The 25264-nt window shown below is 45.6% G+C and overlaps 1 protein-coding gene across 2 annotated transcripts in view; it reads left to right on the forward strand.

The window, feature by feature from the left end:
- The first annotated feature begins 232 nt into the window (after positions 1–232).
- Positions 233–25264, forward strand: part of TEX2 (testis expressed 2) — a 96896-nt gene continuing 71864 nt past the window's right edge. For both annotated transcript variants that reach the window (XM_084864141.1, XM_084864142.1), the window contains exon 1: positions 233–369. The gene's annotated coding sequence lies outside the window, so the exon portion shown is untranslated. The remainder of the gene's footprint in view (positions 370–25264) is intronic.

Consider the following 25264-nt stretch of genomic DNA (forward strand, 5'->3'; position numbering starts at 1 on the left):
GGATTCCTCCAGATAACTGCAATCTTCCCTCTCCCCCAGCTAGGGGGGCGGCGGTGCCTTTAACAGACCTGACCAATCGCCCGCCCACTCCTCGCCCGCCCCGCCCCCTTTCCCCCCCGCCGCTCTTCGGCGCTCGGGTAGGGGCTGGATTGGCCGCGCCTGGCGCGCGGCTTGCTCCACCCCCTCCGCGCTCTGGTTGGTGGCGGCTGCCGCGGGCGCGGGGCCGGTCCGCCGGCGGGGCGGGGCGGCCGGTTCCCGGGGTAGGGCCGGCGGCTGTACGGCAGCCGGAGGCTGAGCCGGAGCCGGAGCCTAGGCGGCCGCATAGTACGGACGCCGACGGAGTACAATGAGGCAGCCAGCGGATCCGGGGTGAGCGCGTTCGGGGCCGGCCGGGCTTGGAGGGGGCGCCCGTGGAGAAGGCCGGCTTGGGGGAGCGGTCCCAGCCCGCGGGCGTCCGGGGGGCCTCAGGGGCCAAGCGGCCGTTGGCGCGGCGGGGCGCAGGGGTCGAGCCCCCCCAGGCCCCGCCCTGCTGTCACAGCCCGGGGTGGCCGCGGACGCCCACTCGCGACGCCCCCCGGGAGAAGCCTGCCTTCCCGCGGGGCGGTGCGGGGCGGTGCGGGCTGACCGCGGCCAGACGTGCCCGCCGTCCAGTCCTCTGAGCCTGCGGTCCGCGGGCCCCCGGCCCCTCCGCTCGGCTGGGCCGGGGCCCAGGAGACCCGTCCGCCTCTCAACTAGGGAAACAGCTTGTACATTTATGAATGGGGCCCCTGCCGGGTTCCTGCCTGCTGCCCCCCTTATGCCCGCATCGTCGCGAAAGGCTGGGAAGCCGAGAACGACCGCAGTTACTTTTGCGCGGAGCTGTCAGTGGCTGTCGGCGCCTCGGGTTGTTTTCCTCCAACTCCTGGAGATCGCGGGTGGCCGTGGGCTGGCGTGCATGCCTGAGACCTGAGGCGGCGGCGTGCCGAAAGCCGGGGATCGGAAGGTTAACAAGTGACATTGGGCTGAGGCCTAACGCCAGGTGTCCTGCCCCGTGACGGCGGAGGCTGTGGCTGCTGGAGAGAGAGAGCGCACGGAGGAAACGGTGGGACCGGGAGGAGGAGTGAGCAGCCGGCTTCAGCTGCACCGTGCACGCCGCCCAGAACCCGCGGCTGCTGCGGCTGCTGCTGCTGCGGGAGTTGGTGCAGGGGAGTTTGCCTTTTTTGAAAAAAAAAAAAAATTTTTTTTTTTAAAAAGGCTTTTGGAAAACTTAGCCCCTCAGTGGGTTGATGGTTGCTTCATCGGTTGTTATGGTTACGGGGCATCCAATGTAAAAGCAGTCAGTTTACACCCTCGCTCTTTTCCCCGAAGCTATGAAGTACTTTTGTCACTACGTTGTACAGACTCGGTACAGGGATGACATGCTCAGAGTCGAAGGAACAGCGCATGGGCTCCTTGAAGGCAGAGGTGGTGCCATATGTATGTTTGAAGTCCCAGGTCTTGACGCCACGTGGCTGCCCCGCACAAGAATGGAAGGGGACCAGCCCCTTGCATGATTTGATGATTTTCATCAAAGGACTTATAGGAGCCCCCCTGTCAGGAGCCAGATGTGAGCTGGAAGTAAACAGTGAGTGACTCTTCTGTGGAAACCTGTGAGGGAGAAGCAGAGGACCCAATGACCCTCGAGCTCCGGGTGAGGGGGTGTTGGAGGGTCTAGGGGTGTGGGTTCAGTGCCCGGGGACGCAGTGAAGCTTATCTCCTAGGAAGCATTAGAAGTGTGGAACTGCTATTTCTAGTCTCTTACCCAGCCCTTCAACTATGTCAGTCTTCTTTCAAATTCTTCCCAAAGTTGGTAGTTGGTCTAAACTGTGGAAAACAAGTAGGCTCCCTGACGTGATGGAGACAGTAGGATTTTTGCCGAATAGGACAGTGGCCTCTCTGGGAGGGTCAGTGAAGGCTTGAAGCAGGGGGGTGTGGAGGGGGTCTTGGGGGTCTCAGCCTGCCAGCAGGTTTATCTCCAGGAAAAGGTACCATCCTTAGAGGAAGGAGATTAGCAAACTGATTCACATAGGAAGATGGTAGTAATAAGACAACTGACAAGTAACCCAAGGGCTGGGGCAGATGAGAGGGAAGGGAAAGTGCAAGAGTTTGGTAGAGCAGAGTGTGCTAGGCCTTGTTGAGGTTTAAAGTGACATTGTGTGAGAAGATTGGCAACATAGCATCTGCCAAGAGTATTATTTATTTATTAGCGATTATGTTTTAGAGTGTGTCTGGAGGAGAGCAGGAGGTAGAAAAAATGTATAGGATATTTTGGAGTTTTGGTAAAAAAGAAATTGCTTTTAGTAAAAAATATTCAACTAATTTTTATTAGAAGTCAGGTGTGTGCCAGAAATTGCTAGGCATTGTGGGTATGATGGAGGAAAAAAACACAGGTTAAGAATTTGTTTCTGCATGCCATATGATTTACCTTCCCTCCAAGTCAAAAGCTCTCATCTCCTGAGGGTTTTCTGAAGCTCTTGAGGAAAGAAAAGGGAGAAATGCATAGAATATTACTTATTTTTTTAAAAAATATTATTATTATTATTTAAAATATATTTCTTTATTAATTTCAGAGAGGAAGAGAGAGATGGAAACATCAGTGATGAGAGAGAATTGTTTGTGTTTTTTTAAATATATTTTATTGATTTTTTACAGAGGAAGAGAGAGAGATAGTTAAAAACATCAATGAAAGAGAAACATCAATCAGCTGCCTCTTGCACACCCCCTACTGGGGATGTGCCCACAACCAAGGTACAAGCCCTTGATCGGAATCGAACCTGGGACCTTTCAGTCCGCAGGCTGACTCTCTATCCACTGAGCCAAACCGGTTTCAGCAAAAAATATTTTTATTGATTTCAGAAAGGAAGGGAGAGGAAGAGGGAGATAGAAACATCAGTGATGAGAGAGGATCATTGATTGGCTGCCTCCTGCATGCCCCCTACTGGGGATCGAGCCCACAACCCAGGCATGTGCCCTAACTGGGAATCTAACTGTGATCTCCTGGTTCAAAATGAATTGATGCTCAACCATTGAACCACACCGGCTGGGCCATAGAATATTACCATAAGAACAAAACAGAACAACAGGGAAATTCTTCTAGCTGTAGGTCACTTTTGGTATCAAACTGAATCTTCAACGACTGGTTTTTCTGTTGGGTTTGGTATAAAACTATCTTCATCCTTAAATGTATTGATTAGCATCTTCTGTTGTGTTAAGTTCCTGATCTTTCTCTCTTCCCCTTCACCCCTTTTCACTATGAACTCATTTATTCAAAAGTTTGGAAGTTCATTAAACAGTGCCCCTGACCTTCAGGTGCTTCCAGTTCATTTTATTTGCCTGAATATCCCTCAAGGTCTTCTTTCTCCCATCTGATCCTCATTCTCTCCTGAGGAGAGAGCATTTGCTGAAATCCAACTCTGCCTTGTATTACTTTCCCCATATTTATATTTCATCTCCAGCCATCGAACAGCCCCCTAAGAGAAATAGCCTCATTCTATAGAAGAGGAAACTGAGGCTCAGAGTAGTAGAGTAACTTTCCCAGGGTGATAAACTGGTTAGATGGTGGAGCAAGAATTTCAGTCAGGGACTTTATGATTCCAAATGCTTTTTCCATTAGGCCATGTTTCTTTTCCCAGGAGAGCGACAGTTTATTCAAGATAGTCTGGCACAGTGTCTTCTTTGGACGTGTGAAGGGTCAGGTTCAGAGATGCTTGGAGGATTGCTGCAGTTATTGTGCTCATGGCAGAGCAAGAATTAGCACCCCATGTCCTACCTCTCCACCTGGTGCATTTTTGGGTAATTCATGTAGCCATGGGGAAGTTTGAGTTTGTGATGGGTGATTAGACTTACCAGGTCAGTATCCCTGCGCTTCCATTTACCAGCACTGTAACCTTGGGCAAATTATTTTCTCTATCATTTTCTTTATCTGTTCAAGGGACAGTATTTACATTTTAACAATGCTAAGACAGTATAATTTGTCTCAACATTTCTGAAAAAAAAAGTGTTTTATGGTCTATGGAATCTTACAGTTGTAGTTGTCAGTGATTTCTCTTGTTTTGTAAATAAAGTACTGGTGTGTCTTATAATCACTGCAGTCTTAGATCGGGTGAACTATGGCAGTACATTCTTCAGCGTAGTTGTGAGGATGCCGTGAAGTCACTCATGTGTCTGGCACAGAGGGAGCACCCAATAACAGTTGATGCTGTGGAATGACAGAACAGACAGATAACTGGCAGGTGGCTCTGGGGAGCATCTCGTGAGATTTGCCACTCAGAGGCCAGGCAGTGATCCATGACCTGTGGGCCAGAGGAACATTTTCCAATTTGTGTGGAACTCTGTCCTTTGGCTGACTCTTGTCCCCGTGAGAAGCATTAGCTTCAGGAGCTAACGAGCCATGGACAGACAGCTGCTCCCTTTGCCCTGCTTATTCATTAAGATCTTTGTCAACTTTTAAATCCCAAGTTAAAAACAAAATGTCATTATAAAGATTGGAAATCCACACTGATGTGAGTACTCTTACATGTGAATTTTAACACTCAGTCTTCTATATAACCTTTCTAAACTGTTATTAATGCTTAATTGCATTGCGTGAAATGTCCAGGAGACATTAATTAGAAGGATGCTAGGAGGTCATGAAAGTACAGGAGCCTTTGACTGCATTGGATGAAGTAGAGAGAGCACTGGAGTTAGTATCAAGAGGCCTGCTTCCAGTCCTGGGAGTTTCACCTGTTGACCTGTTAAACCTTACATCCCCCTGTGAGTAGTAGATACTATTATCAATCTTATTTTAAGGTGAAAAAATAGATTCAGAGAAAATAAGTAACTTGTCTAACCTCAAAGAGCAAGTACAAGGGCTTGTGGGTGGACGAGAACTCAGGCTTATTTATGCTCTTTCCAGTATGAGTTCTATGGTTGTTTCAGGTGGATCCTCTCAAGCCACACACTCTGGAAGTTTTCCCAGTTTAAAAAGTAAGATTCCCTCTCCTTTGAAGTCGAAAATTCCAAGCCTTTTATTATGTACTAACACCTGTTTTGAATTCTAGGTCAGGACATCTGTTACATATTTGGAGACCTTTGTTAAACCTAACAAATAACCCTTATGGAGATTGCAGAAAACTTGAGTCCTTGAAATGAAATTTTCCTTTTGTGCACAAAAGCCATAGGCCAGGTCACTGTGAGCATAAGTGGGGACTGTTTTGGGAAGAATCTAACCTTTTGCCCTGGCCAGTTTGGCTCAGTGGATAGAGCGTTGGCTTACAAACTGAAAGGTCCCAGGTTTGATTCTGGTCAAGGGTTTATGCCTGTGTTGTGGGCTTGATCCCCAGTAGGGGGTGTGCAGGAGGCAGCCAATCAATGATTTTTTCTCATCACTGATGTTTCTCTCTAACTTTCCCAATCCTTTTCTCTCTGAAGTCAATACAAATAATTTTTTTTTTTTTAAGAATCTAACCTTTTGTTGAAACTGGTGGTGGGATGGGAAAGGTGGATGGGCTTTGAAACAACCAGGTAACTTTGTCTATTGGGTTTGCCTGGATGATGGTTCTAAGGACTCCCCCTAAGAAGATGATTGGAAGTAACACACTGAGTGCCTCCGGCTTATCCTACCAGTTGAGAACAGCCCAGGGCAGGAGGAGCTCTCTTCAGTCATAAGCATATTTAGGATTTGAGATTTAATTTCACCCTTTGCTCCTGCAATAACCTTTCAGAATCACAATATGCATTTTATGAGTTTCATTTCTCTTTTGTTACGTAAAGCTAACATAAGCTGGCCTGTTCTCTTACTCAATTTTGAGTCTTTTCTTACATCTAATGCTGTCTTTTAGGCAGTGTTCCTAAAGCTGGTTATATTTATCACTTGGGGCTTGAAACAGAGAATTTAAAAACCTTTTCGCTGAAAGCACTGAGTGAAGAATGACTATCAGTCTTTCAACAAAAATTTAAGCGTCTTCTGGAGCCAAGCATTGTGTTTGGCATTGGAAATCTACTGGGGAGCAAAACAGATGTGTTCCTGGCAGCACATAGCACATTCTGTAGCCTAGACAATAAATAAGTCAACAAACATATGTACTGTATACATTAAATTGCGGTAAGTGTGAAATCATCTTCCTCTGAAGAAAAAGAATAGGGCACTGAGAAAGAATAAAGAAAAGGAGCTACCAACTGGGAGTGTTGGGAAGAGCATTTCAAGAGAGGGATCAATATGTGGAAAATACAGCTACAGTGAGGAGGGTCAAAGAGGAGAGGGGGTAAACATGGGAAAGGCAGGAGGAGCAGCCCAGGGGAGAGGTGAAGCACTGGGGCTCAGGAGCCAGACGTTGCTTTAGGAGCTTGGAAATTTCTTAATTTATTAGTGCCTCAGTTTCCCACCTCTAAGTGGTTATGGGTTTTGAATGAACTAGCTCAGAGCAGTGCCTGGAATGTACAGGAAGACCTGTGGATAAGGGTTTGCTGACTCTCAGGTAGTGGGGAACTTGACCTAGAGTGGGTGCAATGCCCACCTTGCAGGAAGGATGGACCAGGAGCAGTTGTTTCTCTGCTCCTTGCTGCAGTTGTCTGCTTTAGTGTTTGGATATGGAAGGCAGATTTTTTAGCCTTTTTTTCCTGATAAGAGGAAGCAGAGGTCAATGACCTTATTACCAGGTGACCAAACATGGTGACTCAGAGCTGTTATGTGCAGTACCTGCGTGAACCCAATCTCCAGTGTAAATTGATATGATGCTTTGTCACCTGGAAGAACAACCACACCTTAGGATCACACAGGAAAAGGTCATAAAATGAATCACTGGCTTTGGTTCTTTGGCTTGGTTTGTATATTCAGCAAAATACTATGAACCCATCTATATCAAAATTTATAATTATAGCATATTTGTTAGAACTGATTGAATTTGTATATAATTGTATTCTTTATTAAAAATAAACTTTTATCCTGAAACATATTTTTTTTTAATTCACAAAAGTAAAGAATAATATAATGAACCCCATGTATGGATCACTCAGTTTCAATAATTATTGACATTTGACCAGGTTTATTCCAAGATAGTTCCATATTTGAAGCATTGTGGTAAATTTTCTCTCACAGTAGAACACATATTGTAGATGTGGTCCTACAGCAAAATAAATTTGCACATGCTGCAAATTACAGGATTGGTGTTAGTTGAAATTCAGAATCTGAAATGAATGTTTCTTGCAAGCCTCTTATAGCCTTGCTAATGAAAAGCAGGCATCAAAAATTAGAGTGCTTTCAGTTAATCTGTGTATTTACTAAATATTGACTATGTTTTTACTAAATAGTGCTTTCAGTTCATCTATGTATTAACTAAATAATCTATGTATTTGCTAAGTATTTGGCAGTGTGTAAGGTGTATAAAGTAAGCCCTGGCGGGTATGGTTCAGTTGGTTGGAGCATCCTCCCATAAACCAAAAGGTCATGGGTTTGATTCCTGGTCAAGGCATATACCCAAGTTATGGGTGGTTTCAACCTCTCATCTGGGTGCATACAGGAAGCAACCCATGTACCTTTTGGTAGTGCTGGAAATGTGCTGTCAATCTGTTAGCTACTAGCCACATATGACTATCAAACATTTGAAACATGGCTAGCGCAACTGAGAAACTGAAGTTTTAATTTTAATTAATCTTCATTTAACTAGCCACAATTTAACATAGCACAGTGCAGCTCCAAGGTATATATCAATAATACCACCAGTCTATAAAACTTCAAGAGAAGATAGAATCCAGAACAAACTAATTTCAGCAACAAATGAAAGAGCACAACTCATATATGTTCCTGAACTGAGTACATTTTAGAGAAAAGGAGTTTTATTACATCGAAGGAAGAACTGCCTGCTGGGGTTCATGATCTTCCTGTAAGAGCAAGGTTTGGGTGGTTCAAAGACCTGGAGAGGTTAGATTGGATGCTATGTCTCCTGGGGCTGAGGATCTTATGAAAAGAGGAGTGGATCCCCTGAGTGGAAAGTGCTTGTGCTGCTTGTTGCATTGTGGATTGTCCCTAAGAGATAGAGAGGAACCTGTTAAGTGGCACATATTAAGGTTTCAGGAGGTAGGATGACCCAGCTTTGAGAGTTATATTCACTGCCAGGAGGATTTAGAGCAGGGTGGGAAACATTTTTCTACCAAGGACCAATTGGATATTTATAACATCATTCGAGGGCCATACAGAATTATCAACTTAAAAATTATCCTGCCCAGCTGGCATGGCTCAGTGGTTGACCATTGAGATATGAACCAGGAGGTCACGGTTTGATTCCCGATAAGGGCACATGTCAAGGTTGTGGGCTCGATTCCCAGTGTGGGGCGTGCAGAAGGCAGCCAATCAATGATTGTCTCCCATCATTGATATTTCTATCTCTCCTTCTCCCTTAATCTCTGAAATCAATTAAAAAAATTGTGTTTTTTTTAATTCTCCTGCTATATTTGCTCAAACATTTAATTAACACACCCTAATGCCTTGGCAGGCAGGGCCAGATCCAATGATCTCAGGCCTTCTACAGCCCACGGGCCAGATGTTCCCCACACCTGAGAGGCTCAGAGGAGACATGCTGAGGGCCTTGGTCACCTCTTTATCCCTAGCATATAGTAGATGCTTTGATAAACATGTTTCAAAAATAGATGACAGTTTTTAGGAATAAATTTAAGAGCAAATAAGGAGAACGGCTTTAAATTTATCTAGAAATTCTGACAAATAAATGCCAAGGGAAATTTAATACCAGTGAGCTGCAGAGTACACATAGCCAGTGTTTTCTGCCAGAGGAAATTGACATTTCTCTTCAAAGCTGAAAATGCAAGCTGGCCGTTAGGCCTTACCAGTGTTGATTTTTATCTTTAAACATCTCTTGAATGGTTTCTTTCCAACTTCACTGCCACTTCTCTGGTCCAAATGACCATCTTTTTACTTGGAAGATAGCAGCTGCCACTTTGCTGTTCTCCCCACAGCTACTTCTACTCCTTTCTAATTTATTAACCCCAATGCAATCAGAATGGTTTAAAAAATTCCCAATATGATCATGTTATGTCCTTGCTTCTTTTTGTTCCTGCGATAATAGCTACATTCAGAACCTGTTCTGAAAAGCTGTGTGATCCAGTCCCTCCTACCTTGTACTTCTGCCTGGGCCAGTGCCTTTCTTCTCCTGGTTTATCATCTTCCAGGCACCTTTCTGTCTCCTGTTGTTGATTTTGCTCACCATTACATATCCAGTACCTAGCACATATCTGACCCATTGCACAAGCTTCTTAAATGTGTTTTAGTGACAAATGAATAAATGAATGCAAGCACACTAGAAAACAAGGGAAACTTGAAAAATGCAATTTAAAACTTGGTTTGTCAGAGGGATTGAAAATAGTTTTAAGCGTAGATTAACCCAGGCAGGGACATGAGACGGGAAGAGTCCATGCGGATTGCAGCTGACCAGTAGGTTTAGAACTATCTTGCAAAAGAAGCATGTTCTGTGCCCTTGACCCAAACTTGAAAGGCTTTCCACCCACCAAGTTACAAAGGTGGAACTTCTTATCTGGACAGGCTTCCTGTTCCTGCCTCAGGAGGCATTATTCTCTCTCTGGGTATGTCATCGGTGGCATGGGGCTCCAATTTAAGACCTCAGCATTGGAGTCTTACCGAGGCAGTGCACAGTCAATGGTGTAGTAATCTTCCTCTTTCTAGAAGGGAGGGATTCTGCCTATTCATCTTTGTCTTTCTCTCCTCCCTGTTACCCACTGCCCTCGAAAGACATTAGCAAATCAGAGTACTGGCCCGTGAGGGGTGTTGGGCAGGTGTTTGTTAATAGTCCTACAGAGGCCGCCGGCAGTAGGAAGAAGGAATTGCCGTTTGCACCTTTGTGGAGTAGAGGCTTCCTGCTGTCCGGAGAACAGAGGCAGCCGTGTTTAGACCTGATCCTGCGGCTGGGGAGACTTTGCTCTTCTGAGGTCACCTTCTAGGTGAGGGGAGGAGCTTGCCAGTGCTGGTGAGAGCCACTTGTCTTGGGGGCGGGGCTCATAGACACCTGGATCTTCATGGGAAACTTTGAGATTCTAAATAGGAAAGAGAAGGACTCGAGGCAGAGGTAGTGTTTTAATTTCTCCTGAAACTTTTGTAATTGTGACTCTGAAAGAGAAAACTGATATTGATGTTGCTAGCTGGTGTTCTAGGTAAGGTTTCTTTTATTTCGTTTTGGAAGGAAGGGACTGGTTCCCTAGACCAGGTACTTTGATAACCAGAGAGGAGGTAATTCCGGAAGACCAGAACGATGTGTTTTCTTGGAGACTTGCAAGTCTGGTTTAGAAGGTTTTAAGCTAAACATTAAGGGGACAGAAGAAAAAATATATACAGGAAAATTGCAGAATCATATATCATAGAAACCTGTGTGGCTTTAGTGTGCCCAGAAACTCTCAAGTAGAAATTAGCATCAAAGCTGGTTGAGAACACCGCTGAGAGAGAAGGTAAACTCTTGCCTGAGGGTGAGCAGCTAAATGCCTCCGTGCACTGGAAACCTTAACAGCACAGCCAGGTAAATATGACCTGGTGGTAGGGTAGACTGGAATAGAGCGAAGTACTGTGGGTACATCTGGTTCCAAAAGAAGACTCTGTGAGAGAGTCATTCTGTGTGCCCAGATCACGGGAGGCTGATGGAAAGAGCAAGTTATGTCATTGTAAGACTCTGGCTGCCAGACTGAGTGGGCAATGATTTTTTCCCCCATAGACAGATTTTAAAAGAGGTCCCCTGGCAGGTGTAGTGGGCCATAAAAAATTTGAGGGGAATTTTATTTAAAGTGGACCATGTGGTAAATTCTAACCCTAGCTTGTTGATAATTTTACCTCTGAGAGCAGGTAGAGAGAAGTGTGTGTGTGTGTGTGTGTGTGTGTGTGTGTGTGTGTGTTTGGGGGCTTGGGGGGGGGAAAGGGGGGAGCTGCTTGGACCTAACAATGACAAATAAGGAAAAGCTGGTTGATAGTGAGGCTGGGGTAGAGCCATCAGAGGGCAAGGGAGCCAGTGACTGAAGCCCAGGGACAAGCATAGAGCTCAGGTTCATGCAAACTGGCTCCACAGCACCTGATCTTAACCACCAGCCACTGGGCTGAGCATCTTCTGCCTTACATTGTTTCCTTTGGTAACATGATGGACTTGCTCCTTATGGAAGCTGCAGGAGGAGCCATCTTGGTGTCCTCAAGTCCAAGCCCTTGTGACCTCTTGAATTATGACTAATTTGATGTGGACCCTCCTGGTTTCCCATCAGTACCTATGCTAGGAAGTCTGAAGGGAAAGTTGAGCTGCTTTCTCTGGCTAAGTTCAGAGGCAGGAGTGAAGTGGAAACATCATCAGAGTACTAGAAACCCCATGAAAAAGAGGTTGCTTTCGTTTTAATTTCCCTGGGTAGGCTAATGTCTGGGGATATGATGAGTGGTATTCGATCCTGATGGGGTAGGTTAATAGTAAAGCAGGAACATTAATTTTTTTTTTAAGGCCAAAACTCCCAACAGAAATGACTGTTGATCATGCACTGAGCCAGAGACAAAACTCATTTGGTCAGTCTAACTTTTTTGTTGAGTCTTGACTGTGACCGAGAGGGATGTTGGCAGAGGCTAAATATAGCCTGAAGTGAATTTATTTTATGAGGTCTGGTTTGTGGTATGAAAATATTATGGAAGGAAAAAACACATCTTGAATTTCTGAATTAGGTGATAGAGTTATTTTGGTAGCAGATGTAGCAAGTACAGGGCCTAGAATTTTCTGGGACAGATGGTTAAGAGGTCCTTTCAGTGATATGAATTTATAATGCCTGAGTGTTAATCTTAAAAAGTAAAATATAAAGCATATTTAAAATATTTCTCTCCCCCCCCCCCCTGCCCCCCATCAGCTTAGAAATCTCCCAGAAACTGCAGGTGTAACTACAATATTTTTAAAACCCAACTCTACTCTGGGCTGATAAGAATTTTAGCTATTTTGTGTTACTTGTCAGAATTGAGCCAGAAACTCTCTTCTGCTCCTCCTGGGCTTCCTTCTATGCTACAGTGGGGTACCCTAGCTTCTGACCTAACACTATTTAATAAGCACAGTGCAGGTGGGAACTGTTGATTGGTTAATGTTGAGTGAGAGGGGTGCTTGGTAGCAAGCTGAGGGGGAAAAAAGTACCTTGGGAGGATTTTTGCCATGTTTTTCTATTTTAGGAGTTTATTTATACAAATACCCAAATTTAAAGTAATAGTGAGAGATTTTTGCAATAGTATAGCAGGGGCAGGTATGTAGTTCAGCCCTGTCAGTTCCTGTTTCTGCCATCATCGTAGGACATCAGTCACTCTCAGTGGTGTGATGCTATTGCTAAGGGAGGGAGTGGTCCTACTGGACTACAGGAAGCCCTCATCCAACCCTCATCCAACCACTGTGATTATTTCAAGCCAAATTGTTTGAGGCTTGAGTAAGGACTGATTAAGTAGGTGATTTAATTCTTTGAGGCTTGAGTAAGGACTGATTAAGTAGGTCCCCACATTGAGTTAATACGGGCTGGTTATTCATTGATCCTTTGAGCATTCAGCAGATGATGTTGCTCAGAAGATGGTGGCTGTGCTTGGGGACTGTCACTGGCCAGGTCCAGACCTTTCAGTTAAATCTAGTCTTTTGTGAATCTCTTAAATGATGTCCTTACCCTCTTTGCCATTCCTGTTAAGGAAGGTCTTAGAAAAATCTTAAAGCAAGTACTATTTGAATAGTACTACATGTGGTAAATTATCTTCTCTATACATAAGAGCCTAGGCGACAGTTATGACCGAACAACTGGAAGGACCGGTCACATTGATGCGCACTGACCACCAGGGGGCAGATGCTCAATGCAGGAGCTGCCCCCTGGTGGTCAGTGCACTTCCACAGTGTACAGTGGCACCGGGATGAGTGGCAGCGGTGTGGCGCCTGGCCTCAGCTCGGGTTCCTTCCCGGCCACCTGCCACTTTAGCACTGCTATGTCCCCTGGGGGATGTTGGACTGCCAGGATCTGGCTGAAACTACCAGTCCAATACCCCCGGAGGGGTCCCGGATTGTGAGAGGGCACAGGCCAGGCTGAGGGACCCCACCCATGCACGAATTTGTGAATCAGGCCTCTAGTTAATTATAAATGGTTAATTAGGTTCTTTTCCCCCATTGTGCCAGTTTTTCTTTTTTTAAAAATACATTTTTATTGACTTTAGAGAGGGAGATGGATAGAGGGAAACATCAGTGATGAGAAACTCATTGATCAGCTGCCTCCTAAATGCCCCCTACTGGAGATTAAGCCCAAAACTCAGGCATGTGCCCTGACTGGGAATCGAACTGTGACCTCCTGGTTCATAGGTTGACATTCAACCACTGAGCCACACTGACCCAGTGTGCCAGTTTTTCTTTTTCAACTTAAGTAAGTACTTAAGTATGTTTTGGAATTTTAATTTGTTTTTCAACATTTGATTATCTGTGGAGTGTTTAGAAAGTAAATAGCTATTTTCCCTTTAAGATCTTAGCACCAAGAGTAGAAATACCAACAAAGCTTTGGGAGGCACTAACAGAATGTCATCTTCCTGGAGCAGGACTTCCCCCTGCTCTCCCTCTCTGTCTGGCCCAGACTCCCAAAAGACCAGCACCAACCATCCAAGTGTATAGACCAAAACTACCCCTCTTACTCAAAACTATATGTGAGTTCTTAAAATCTGATCTTGGGGAGAGAGAAGGGGGAAAAATCTGTCTTCTCGCAAATTGAATAAGACATCTTGTGGGTATTTGTGTATGTGAGTTTGGTGGTAGCTCTGGGTTCTTTATATTCATCAGGCTAGAACGAGAAAGGCTAAGGAAGAACTCTAATTCTAAAGTCTTTTGTTCCTCTCTTCTAAAAAGGTTTAAAAAGCCAGCTTTTTAGAATGGAGGGACCAATAAACAGTAGGGGAAGAACCTAGAGCACAGACTGCAGGCCAGCCTGGCTTTTCTTTCTCCTAACACTCATACTAGGCTATCCCTGGGTCCCCGAGATTCTCTTTCCTCACTGCTGGCCTCTCTATCTTCTCAAATACTTAAGATATCCTTTGTGGGAAGGCATTGGATAAACTTAGTCTCCAAGCCAGGTAACTTGTGCCAGGCTATTTTCTCCTTGTTTTCTTAGTTCCTTTTGATTAATGCCCGAATTCACCTGCCTCCCTCTGCCCAAGTTCTCACAAGGCCTCTCTTTTTAATTTTTCTTGGGTTTATCTCTTTTATACTACCTTTTCTTTTTATTTCTCCTCCTTTTTTTCCTTCCCTTTGTTCCCTGTCACTGGCTTTGCTATTAGGTCTAGTAATTCTTGTCTGTAGCCAGAAAGGGGGCCATGATATAGACAGGATCAGGGGCTGGTACTCCCAACCTTGTGACTCAGGATGGTGTATTCTGTTCCTCCCTGGAATGCCTGGGAGGAGGTCTCAGCTCGCCCCAGCACAGAAGTTTTGCAGTTTCTAATTAACCATTTATAACCATTTATAATTATTTATTAACCATTGACTGGTCTTGAACACAAATCTGTCATCGCTATCACTGGCTTCCTCCTTTTCTTGTGGACCTCATGTGTGTCCCATGATGGTGAGCTCTGCCCATGAAAGTATGATTTGGTTTTATATTCTTTATTCCAATTTTGCTAGAAGCAGAAAAGACAGAAGTTATTGCTTTCAGGAAATTCATTCTTACAGGGGCAGGCCAATATATAAGATAATGCTAGTGCCAAATGTACATTATTGCAATAGAACCCTGTTAACAGAAATTTAAATTACAGTCAAAGATGATCATCTTTCACCTTCATAGTGTAAGCTTCTTCCCCTCCCCAAATTTGTCCCTCAGTGCTCAGGGAGGGGTTCAGGGATCTGGCCCTGAAAGGGTTTTGGAGGAAGATCGCCTTCTCTTGCTACTTCTGAGGATTCATTAGCCCCTTGGCAGCACACACCTTCACGCCATGGTGAACATGTGATCTGGGAGGCCTCTGCTTAGGAAACTAGATCTCTTAATTGATAGAACCACCTCATGAGCTAGTAATGCAAGCTGTTGGTAATTACAAAAAACCTACTGTGAAATTCATCTAAAATTAATAAAGAGCCAGCACTGTGGATTTTAAATACAGAGGAAGTTATGATGTTGACTGTCAGTTATTTGAGGGTAGATTATTTCTTGCCCATCTTTAAGCCTTCACTTCCCTTTGCTCCCCGTTGTGCCTGTGGGCTCCCTTCCCACTCCATTCTGTTTACATCTCTCCAGCACCGCCCATTTTATATTTCCCACTCCGTTTTGTTTACATTTCTCCAGCTACCAAAAAATGCAGACCATTCCCAAGCCATTTGTTTGGGATTGTCCATTTTCCCTTCTTTTTTTTACGAAAACAAAAGTGAAAGGTCCAGTGTATTTAAAAGAAAACAATAAAACACGAGGAGAACAAAAACTTGGGAGTGAAACCAGCTAGGTGAATAGAACATGACTGCTTTTCCAGATTTTGATTTTTTTTTTTTAAAGGATATTATTCAGTACTCCATTGTGTGTTTGTATGTCAGCATTTGAAGGTCTCTAGATCAGCACTTATATATACCATGGTAAATAGTTAAGGAACTTTGAGGCTAAAAATCTTTACTGCTTTGGTGACATTTACTTTATAGGCATACCATCCCCTGATTTAATAGGAAAGACTATATGTGCTTTCATGTTCCTTGAAAAAGAACTAACTATTCCATTTAAATAGATTTCAATTAGGATAATGGCTTCAAGACATACCACAATGGTACATTTCCTAACTCTTAAGATAGAATTGTCAGATTATAGCAAATAGAGTTATAAATTATTTTGCAATTTTCTCAGCAGATGGTAATTTTTCCTTCTGTACATCTAGTCATTCTGAAAATAATTGTGTAAAGGTACCTTTTTCTTTTTATTTTTTTAAAAAAATATATATTTTATTGACTTTTTAAAAAAAAAATATTTTATTGCCGAAACCGGTTTGGCTCAATGGATAGAGCGTCGGCTTGGGGACTGAAAGGTCCCGGGTTCGATTCTGGTCAAGGGCATGTACCTTGGTTGCGGGCATATCCCCAGTATGGGGTGTGCAAGAGGCAGCTGATCGATGACTCTCTCATTGATGTTTCTAACTCTCTATCTCTCTCCCTTCCTCTCTGTACAAAATCAACAAAATATATTATAAAAAAAAAAAAATATATATATATATATATATATATATATATATATATATATATATATATATTATTGATTTTCCACAGAGAGGAAGGAAGAGGGACAGAGAGCTAGAAACGTCGATGAGAGAGAAACATTGACCAGCTGCCTCCTGCACACCCCATGCCAGGGATGTGCCCACAACCAATGTACATGCCCTTGACCGGAATCGAACCTGGGACCCTTCAGTCCACAGATCGACACTCCATCCACTGAGCCAAACCGGTTTTGGCTATTTTATTGATTTTTTACAGAGAGAAAGGAGAGAGGGATAGAGAGTTAGAAACGTCAATGAGAGAGAGACATCGATCAGCTGCCTCCTGCACACCCCCCACTGAGGATGTGCCCACAACCAAGGCACATGCCCTTGACTGGAATCGAACCTGGGACCCTTCAGTCCACAGGCCGACGCTCTATCCACTGAGCCAAACCGGTTTTGGCTAAAGGTACCTATTTCTAAAACTGATTATTTTTCAAATACAATGGGACCTTTGGTTTAAGAACTGGTAGAGGAAGGTTTTAATTCAGGAGAGAAAGCAGAAGACAGTAATTTTCATTCTCTCTTTTTTGTACCTCTGACCACATTTTTGAAGAAAGACCAAACATTTCCATAGGTGTGAAAGAATATTGGTAACCAGGTAGACTGGGAATGAAAATGACATTTTTAGAGTAATAAGGCCCCCCTCTTCTGTGGCTTGTAGAAACAAAGGATGAGCGATTACTGCAGGTCTAGCAGCCAGGGTTGGTAGAAGCAGAGAGTTCATGTAATCTATAGGATATTTAAATTTCCATATTAGGAAAAGCTCATAGAAGGCAAGAGTTTGTCAAAACAAAAATAAATGAATTTTGAAAAATGGAAGGGGAAATATACATGTAATCCTTACAGAACGTTGAAAAGAAATTAAATATCTAGGACACAGTTTGTTGAGGGAGCCAAAGAACAGTGGGAATGGTGACTTATATGATTACATTTTATGTATAATAGAAATGCTCCCAATTGAAAAAAAAAATTGCCTGGGAGGAAATTTTCTGTGGAGATGTGCCCTGTGTTTTGAATGATGTACTGAAGCATTGGAGACTTGACTCAACATTAATTTAGATCTTTCTTAGGAAGCTGGATAAAATAATATGTTTCTGAGAAAAAAATAGTAACTCATTATGAAGTATCAAAATCCTGCTGGGGAAATACCAACATCCATGAGTCCAAAGCAAATCCAAGAACCAATATCCTAAGTGTAGATCTCACTGACTTGCCATCTTGATTTCAGAGACTGCAGAGCCGCAGGTCCAGCAGGTTGTTGTTGGGCACCCCATATATGTGAAGGATCCACACCCACAGAAGGAATGTGACAGCTAGTACTCTGGCTTCCTAGTATTTGTTCTGGGAAAAAGTGTTTGATCACAAACAATTCTCAACTTGAAACCTTGTTCACCAGAGGTGGCTCTGACAAACTTTGATTTCCTGAAATATCTCAAAGGAGAAAGTCCTGCAGCCCTGAAGAGTGGTGTTTTAATTTCTTTTGGGACATACACCTCTTTGAGTCTCTGAACACTATGAATTCTCTCCTCAGAAAATACACATGTACACACAGACAAAATTTTGCATGCATGTAAATGTTAAGAACCCTTCATTTAAAATAATAAGATGCAAGGTTTTGTATTAGTTTCAGGTGTACAGTATAGTGGTTAGACAATCATATACTTTACAAAATGGTCCCCCCAATATTTCCAGTATGTGCAGTGTTTATTCATTCTCTCAACCGGTAAATATTTAAGTGCCTATTATGTAGAACATTGAGGACACAGCAGTTAATAAATGAAGTTTCTGTCTACATAAAGCAAATATCTATGGGGTGACAGGCAACAAGTAAGTAGCCATGTAACACAATGTCAGGTGTAATATTGTTCTGAAAAATAAAGAGAAAAGGGGGATGAGGGGGCTGTTCTTTAAGATGAGGTGGTCATGAGGGTTTTCTGAGGCGGAGACTCAATTTGAGCTGAGTCTTTCCATTATTTTTACTACACCAACTTATGGGGACTAATAATCATCTTTGGGACCATGAATTCAGTGGTGCTTCTTGGCAGAGATTTTGACTGATTAATTTGAAGGACCTTTTGAGGAGTCAGACTTTGGTGTCAGTGACTTTTTTTTTTTTTTTTAAACCTTTCTTTCTTTTTTTTTTTTTTTTTAAATATATTTTATTGATTTTGTACAGAGAGGAAGGGAGAGAGATAGAGAGTTAGAAACATCGAAGAGAGAGTCATCGATCAGCTGCCTCTTGCACACCCCCTACTGGGGATTGCACACCCCCTACTGGGGATATGCGCACAACCAAGGTACATGCCCTTGACCGGAATCGAACCTGGGACCCTTCAGTCCCCAAGCCGACGCTCAATCCATTGAGCCAAACCGGTTTTGGCTGGTGTCAGTGACTTTTTGAGAGAGTGATCCGGCCTTATCTGGTTCAGTGCCCTTTTTTTCTTACTGTCAGTTTTCCTGCGGCAAGAAGAGGAGAGATGAAGTTGCTGGCCTCTTGGCAGTGCTTCAAAGCAGACTGGGCATCTCCCTGCTCTCCAGGTTGATTTCCCACTGGGCCCCGGAACCTAGCTTACTGATAGCATGCATGCCCAGTCTTTGAAATGCATGAACCGCCTTCACCAGTCACTCCACAGGTCTGACAACCTGAATGCTATCCCTGGAATGGTCACCACATACAGAGGCCAGCTGGCCTCAGCTCAGACTCCAGTCCCAGAATTCTGGGGCCTGGGTACAGGGTGAAGGACTGCAGCTGTTGGCCCAAGATGTATTTTTCTGAATGTAATTTTTAAGCATGAATTTCAAAATTATAAGCTGATCTCTTAGGAAGCAGTATACATTTTTTCATACATGTGATTTGTTAATCAGCCCTGCAGTTATTGCCTTTACCCCATAGTCCCAGGGTATGTTAATAACCAGTATTTGTTTAAGGCTGCAATTGACAGACCCATTGCCATACATCTTTCTTCAATCTTCATGACATCCTATTGCTGTCCCTTTGAAACCAGGAAATTGATTCTGTACCAGTCAAGGAAGAAAGGGGGACCAGCCATACAAGGAGAAGCCTGTTCGGGGCTTGTGTAGAACTCCTTTCACCCCACACAGATGCCCTGAGGTAGCAGGATTTATTTTCCTATTTTGTAGATTAAAATCTTTCTGAAGCTCATAAAGATCATATATCTTGCCTGAGGTCACACAGCTGGGGAGGGGCAGAGCTGGACTTTGCTCCCAGTGTGTGTGCAAGTTGGAAATGCCTGTTCTTTCCACCCTATCTGGCGCCTACCTCATCTGCCTGAGGCCACCTGCCTCTTGTTCCCGTCTTTCCTATGTACCTCCAGCTCCGCCTTCCTCCTCTTCAGTGTCACCTCAGCCATTTTGCTCCATATGAGTCAGTGGCCTACCTGAACCTATGCAGGGTTCATGGACTGGGCCATGGGCATGTAGTACCAACTTGAGAAGTTCTGCTAAGGTACCTGGAGAGTTAAAAGACTTTAAAACATGTTGACAGAGAACTTTATACACATACTTGTGTGTGTTTATGTGTGTATGTGTATGTGTGTGCCTATATCTCTATAGAGGAAGGTTAAACTGTATATCCCTCTAGCATATCAGATGTTTCTATAGTGGAAGATTGGAAGCAGGGAAATAGCTGTTTCTCCCCATTCTGATTTTGGGCATTGATTGGTAAAGGGAGTTGCCTAGACTTGTTTGTTCCATTTCTGCCCTTACTGGTTACGATGCCTTAGGCAAGTATCTTTACTTCTCTTGGGGAATATTTAATCCTACCTTGAGGATTAAATAAAGAGTGTGTTGATGTACCTAGGACATAAATATTTAATAAAAGTGAACACTTTTTAAACTCAAAAATTTTAGTAAATTAGTGTACACTGAGTGAGCTGTTGGGTGATGCAAACACCCCTCACTGCTCATTTTAGGGAACAGTTATTTTTCTTTCTCCATTTTGAAGTTTCTTGTTGGTTGCTAGTTTAAATTAGGATGCTAATGTTTGAAGGACTTTTTTTTGTGTGTGTGTGTGTGTGTATGTAGAATAGTAGGTGGAATTAAATTTCTCTTGAAAGATATATTCCAAAAAGTTGAACTTATGCAGACATTTCTGAAATGATATTATTAGATATATAGTTTTTTGCACAATATTATTAGATGTTCCTGACTATAAGAAAACACTTCATCATCCAACAAATTCTCTTTCTATTGGTTTTAGGTTATTTGTAAGACACCATTAGTCTCCTGTCTGGGTGGATATGTAATATGATACTGTTACGTTACTGAACCAGATTTTTCAACACCTTTCTGACATCCCCCCCTTGAAGGTCACTAAGTGTTTGGCTCTAAGATATTTCAAACTGATCCTACTACATTCCTCCTTAACCCCCTTCCTCCGCTTATTCCCAGACATGGTTTGTCCTTAGAGCACCTTCTTCTCACTCCAGATCCTACCCACCAAGTCCCATACATTTTATATCTAATTCTATCTTAAGCCTTTCCCTTTCCATAGCCACTTCCCTTGTTCAGGTTACCATTGTCTCTCATTTAAGATATTGCAAGTCAAATTAACTTTCTGAGCCTTCTTGCCTCTTTCCAGTCTGATTTCACACTGCAGCCAGAGTGAGCTTTTCAGAATGTTCATCTGATCACCTTCATTGATACTTTTAGATCACATACAATAACCCTTTAGTTCCTTATTGCTCTTGGGATAAAGACAAATTCCTCAACATGGCTTTTAAGGACCTGCATGACCTGGTCCCTGCCCATCTCTCCCATCTCATGTTATGTACACCATACCACATCCAAGGGGATTCTTTGAATTCTTCGATTAGGCTATGCTTCTGCCTCAGGTCCCTTGTCTCTTCTGGACTTCTCATGTTCCACCCCTTAGTTTAAGTTGACTCATCCTTAAGATATCAGCCCAATTACCATTTGTTCCAGGAACTCTTAAACTGATCAGGCCTCCCTCTGCCTATGATCTCTTGATGCCCTTCACGTTCCTCCATAGCTCTTGCTTTTGATTATTTGATTGTCTCATCCCCTCAATCCCTTTTGGAACTTGAGGGCTACTCAAGTACTGTGCTGCTTTGTGAATTATATCTCAGGTTACAAATGACAAGTATGAAATATTAAATCATGACCTCTGATATCAGAACTTAAATTACATGCGTCCAACTAGAAAGGTTTGGCATACAGTAAAATGTACAAACAGGTCTGTAACAGTGCATCATTTGTGAAATTAAGAGAGCCTTATAGCTATAATCAATTTCAAACACTTGTTTTATATACAGTATACATTGAGGAGGAAATAAGAGTTTATCTTTAACTAGGTGTTATTTTTTGTTTTTTAATTTATTTTTCAGTTACAGTTGACAATACAACTTTATATGAGTTTTAAGTGTACAACATAATGATTAGACATTTATATACATACAAAATGACCACCCTGTTAAGTCTAGTACCCATCTGTCAGTAAGTGTCATTTTTGAAGTTAATTTCTGTCTGGTAGTACTGAGACATTACATTAACATTGAAGTTAATTTCTGTTTTGGTAGTACTGAGACATTACATTAACATTTTGTGGCATAGTTTACATAGGGAAATCTATGGTGGCAGCTGCCTGAGACAGACAGTATAAGAGGGAAGACAGAGACATCAGTACAGTCACCAGGTAATCAATAACATGCTACATTTGCTGCAGATGGAGCCTTTCAGGAAGCCTCATCTGATGTAGCCTCTGCTAGTATCTCAGTGAATTCCCAGCTAATTGTCACCAACTTCCCAAGAGATGGAAGTATGTTTCTATATGCACACAAAAAGGGATGTGCAATATTTTGTTTTTCTATGATTTTAATTCATGCAATAGAACATTTGCTTCTATATAGCAATGGATTAGAGGTGGGCTAGGATAGGCATTACTGAGGATTGATAAGCTCCTGCTGGATTTCTTTTTGCTGTACACTATGGATTGCTATACTATGAAAAAGTCTTCAAAATATGGAGCATATTGCCTTAATCGGTTAATGGTTATCCCAAGCAGACTTTGGGCGGGGGGGAGGGTGGGTTAACAATGAGAGACTAAAGTATTTTTAGCCTGTTCTGTGAATTACTACAACTTTTAAAAACACTTTCAGTGCTTTCCTGAGTTGTCTTTAGAGTCAAGATCCTTTTAGAATTGATGCTCCCCCTAGAAAGGGTGAAGACCTCTGTCTTTCAGTGATAGGCTTGGCAGACAGCCAATGCTCAATAAACATTGAATGGATGAACTCTTTATTGAAGAACAGGGATCTGTATAAAGCTTCTGTTGGCTCTGGATTGGTTTATCCATAAAAATATCTGAATGAGAACTGCCGAAAAAACGTGGTGAAGATGGCTGCTCGGGTATACACCTAGCCGCAGCAGCTCACAACAATTTCAAGGGAATACAACTAAAATGTAGAGTGGACATTGCCCAGAGCTACAGGTAGTCGACTGACTGAAAACTCTACAATAGGAAGGAGGGAGAAAACCAGAAGGAAAATCAGAGGAGCTGAAAAAAAGCCTAAGGTACGGAGACATGCTGCGCGCTCGCACGCACGCGCGCGCGGAGAGGTCGCAGCCGGAGAGGAGGAGAGGGCTGGGTGCTGCCTGGCGTTCCCTAGCAGGAAGGAAATAGAACCCCCAGCCTGGGCTGAACCCCCGAACCGGCAGCGCTGAGCCCCAAGTTATGTGCCAGACCCTGGGGACCCAGGCTCCGGCAGGGGGAGACAATCCCGGGGGACGGCGAAATGCGGGGCCCCCGGAGTCGCGCGCACATGGCGCGCAGAGGACTGAATGTTGACTCTGATGCTGGATTACCCTAGCCGGAAGAAACAAAGCCTCCGGCGGCAGCTCTGAGCCTCAGTCCAGACCGCCCCGAACTCCAGGTCTGGGCCAGTCCCTGGGGACCCAGGCTCGGGCAGGGGGAGACGGAGCTGTGAGGTGGAGTCCTGGGAGCGCGGCGAAAGGCCGAGCCCCCGGAGTCGCGCACACTGTGTGCAGAGGACAGTCTGTTGACTTTGATCCTGGACTCCCCTAGTGGGAGGGAGAATCCAGACTGGAGGAACGCCACGAGGAGCAGGAGCCCCTGCCGGACACCGGCCAGCCGGGCGCCAGCAAGGAGCCGGGCGACGGGGCCCCCAGTGGGGGGGGTGCCCCTGAGCCTTCGACTGCTGAGCGCTGGCAACGGAGCCAAGGACGGGGGCTGCTTCCTGGGCGGCGCCGACCCCAGCAACAGGCTGGAGCAGCGCGGGAGCCCACGGAGAACAAAGGGGTGCCACAGGCCAACCTGCTGAGCTCCCAGGACAAGGAGGAAGAAACCAAAGAAGTTCTCAATGTGAAGAAATCAAGTGAGAGCAAAGGATAGTAAAATTACTTAAGAAAGAATACAAAGAAGATCTTGAAAAATCAAAGACTAAGTCAGAACTCAACGCACCAGCCAACATTGCAACATAAATGCGTTTTGTTTTTTTTTAAAAAAAGAAAAAAAAAAGGAGAAAAAAGGGACAGAATGTTGGAACAGTGGCGACCAGGCCTAGAGTGGCCAGGCACAAGGCAGTGGCAGCTGGGCCCGGAGCAGCAGTGGCCAGGCCCCAGAGCAGCAGCAGCCAGAACAAGAGCATCAATGGCCAGCACTGGAACAGCCAGACCTGGGGCAGTGGCAGCCAGGCCTGAGGCAGAGGCGGCCAAGCCCAGGGTGGCCAGTCCAGGAACACCCAGACACGGAGTGGCTGGGCCCGGAGAAGCCCGGTCCAGAGCAGCCGGGTTGGGAGCAGCCAGGCCCAGAACAGCAGTAGCCAAACACGGAGCATCCAGGCTGGGAGCGGCCAGGCTCGGAGCAGCCGGGTCGGGTGCGGCCAGGCCCAGAGCAGCGGCGGCCAGGCTGGGAGCGGCCAGGCCCGGAGCAGCTGGGTCTGGTGTGGCCAGGCCTGGAGCAGCGGCTGCCAGGCTAGGAGCGGCCAGGCCCGGAGCAGCAGCTGCCAGGCTGAGAACAGCCAGGTCCGGAGCAGCCGGGTCTGGTGTGGCCAGGCCCGGAGCAGCGGCTGCCAGGCGGGAGCGGCCAGGCCCAGAGCAACAGCTGCCAGGCTGGGAGCGGCCAGGCCCGGAGCAGCTGGGTCTGGTGCGGCCAGGCCCGGAGCAGCAACTGCCAGGCTGGGAGCGGCCAGGCCCGGAGCAGCCGGGTCTGGTGCGGCCAGGCCCGGAGCAGCGGCTGCCAGGCTGGGAGCGGCCAGATCCGGAGCAGCAGCTGCCAGGCTGGGAGCGGCCAGGCCCGGAGCAGCCGGGTCTGGTGCGGCCAGGCCAGGAGCAGTGGCTGCCAGGCTGGGAGCAGCCAGGCCCGGAGCAGCGGCTGCCAGGCTGGGAGCAGCCAGGCCCGGAGCAGCCGGGTCTGGTGCGGCCAGGCCCGGAGCAGTGGCTGCCAGGCTGGGAGTGGCCAGGCCTGGAGAAGCGGCTGCCAGGCTGGGAGTGGCCAGGCCTGGAGAAGCGGCTGCCAGGCTGGGAGCGGCCAGGCCCGGAGCAGCGGCTGCCAGGCTGGGAGCGGCCAGGCCCGGAGCAGCCGGGTCTGGTGCGGCCAGGCCCGGAGCAGCGACTGCCAGGCTGGGAGCGGCCAGGCCCGGAGCAGCCGGGTCTGGTGCGGCCAGGCCCGGAGCAGCGACTGCCAGGCTGGGAGCGGCCAGGCCCGGAGCAGCCGGGTCTGGTGCGGCCAGGCCCGGAGCAGCAGCTGCCAGGCTGGGAGCGGCCAGGCCCGGAGCAGCCGGGTCTGGTGCGGCCAGGCCAGGAGCAGCGGCTGCCAGGCTGGGAGCGGCCAGGCCCGGAGCAGCGGCTGCCAGGCTGGGAGCGGCCAGGCCCAGAGCAGCCGGGTCTGGTGCGGCCAGGCCAGGAGCAGCGGCTGCCAGGCTGGGAGCGGCCAGGCCCGGAGCAGCGGCTGCCAGGCTGGGAGCGGCCAGGCCCGGAGCAGCCGGGTCTGGTGCGGCCAGGCCAGGAGCAGCG

This window comes from Pipistrellus hanaki (genome assembly GCF_964339955.1).
Source record: "Pipistrellus hanaki genome assembly, chromosome: 16".
Lineage (NCBI taxonomy): Eukaryota > Metazoa > Chordata > Mammalia > Chiroptera > Vespertilionidae > Pipistrellus > Pipistrellus hanaki.